General features: G+C 49.4%; 1 non-coding gene across 1 annotated transcript; it reads right to left on the bottom strand.

Moving 5' to 3' along the window:
• Positions 1–430: 430 nt before the first annotated feature.
• On the bottom strand, positions 431–514 carry TRNAL-CAG (transfer RNA leucine (anticodon CAG)). The gene has a single exon. It is a non-coding gene; the product is annotated as a tRNA-Leu (tRNA).
• Positions 515–1,545: the final 1,031 nt, after the last annotated feature.

The raw sequence follows: 1,545 nt of genomic DNA, 5'->3' as shown, positions 1-1,545 counted from the left end.
AGTAGTAGTGGTAGTAGTAGTAGTAGTAGTGGTAGTGGTGGTAGTAGTATTAGTGGTAGTGGTGGTAGTAATAGAAGTAGTAGTGGTAGTAGTAGTAGTAGTAGTGTGGAGCCTACGTGTGGTTGTTGAAGCAGTCAGGGAGGGGAACTCGAGAGCCACTGTCGTGCTGGCTCGCTGCGCGCCTCCGTCAGTAGCTTCTCTGCCCCCCCCCTCCCCCCCGAGCCTCATGTAGGTAGGTAGTAGCTCTCAGCTCGCGGGTTGCCTGCATGCCACTACCCCTGAGAAACAAAGAGAGGGCGCGGGCGGGCGGGGGCGGGCGTGGGTGTGGGTTCGAGCCTGGGGAGCTGTGGGTGCCCGGGGGCAGGCATCGAACCCGGGACTTGCATGGTCTCCGAAGTTCTCTACGACTCACAATCCAAAATACTTTACCTGTCAGGAGTGGGATTCGAACCCACGCCCGGAAGACCGGACTGCGACCTGAACGCAGCGCCTTGGACCGCTCGGCCATCCTGACGTGTACGTACACAGGTACGAACGTACGTAGATGGATAGATAGATATATATAGATAGATAAATAGGTGGATAGATGGATGGTTGGGGAGATAGATAGATAGATAGGTAGGTAGATTGGTAGATAGATAGATAGATAGGTAGGTAAGTAGATAGATAGATAGATAGATATATAGATAGATAGATACATAGGTGGATAGATGGATACATAGAGAGAGAGAGAGAGAGAGAGAGAGAGAGAGAGAGAGAGAGAGAGAGAGAGAGAGAGAGAGAGAGAGGAGGGCTTCGTAGTACCCTAAAACCACCATTTCACAATGAAGAAGAAAAATAAATAATTCGTTTTTCACTGAATGATTCCATGATCTGGAACCCACCTCGTATTCTCTCTCTCTCTCTCTCTCTCTCTCTCTCTCTCTCTCTCTCTCTCTCTCTCTCTCTCTCTCTCTCTAAACATCTCATTATGCCTCATTTCGCCACAGTGAGCCACTTGTGGTGTGCTGGCTTCGACAATGGTAGTAGTAGTAGTAGTAGTGGTAGTAGTAATAGTAGTGGTAGTAGTAGTAGTAGTGTGGAGCCTACGTGTGGTTGTTAAGGCAGTTAGGGAGGGGAACTGGACAGCCACTGTCGTGTTGGCTCGCTGCGCGACGTGTTCCCTGGGCAAGCGCGTGTGCGAATCGGATAATGATATAATCTAATCTTATTTTTCCTCTCCTTCTGGCTATCTACAATGCCCTTTATCCGTCCCCTCCTTTGATTACGACTTGATCTCCATTAATCAAAGGGTTTGATCTCGCTCTCGTAGAGGGACGCTTCGTCTACGACAGAAGGAGTTCAAGTTTGAGGTCCATCTACGTCCCTGGGCTGCATCGCGTTGCCCCGTCTTCGCTCGTAGGGCCTTCTATGTCGTAGACTATTTAGCTGCCAAGCTTCGTACAGCGTGTGTGTGTATGTGTGTGTGTGTGTGTGTGTGTGTGTGTGTGTGTGTGGACTAATTCTGTAGCGCTGTAGATTCGTTTATATTCAAGGTGTTTTGCT

The sequence above is a fragment of the Panulirus ornatus genome, chromosome 18 (assembly GCF_036320965.1).
Source record: "Panulirus ornatus isolate Po-2019 chromosome 18, ASM3632096v1, whole genome shotgun sequence".
NCBI classification, from domain to species: Eukaryota; Metazoa; Arthropoda; class Malacostraca; order Decapoda; family Palinuridae; genus Panulirus; species Panulirus ornatus.
This window is presented reverse-complemented; position numbering and strand designations above follow the sequence as displayed.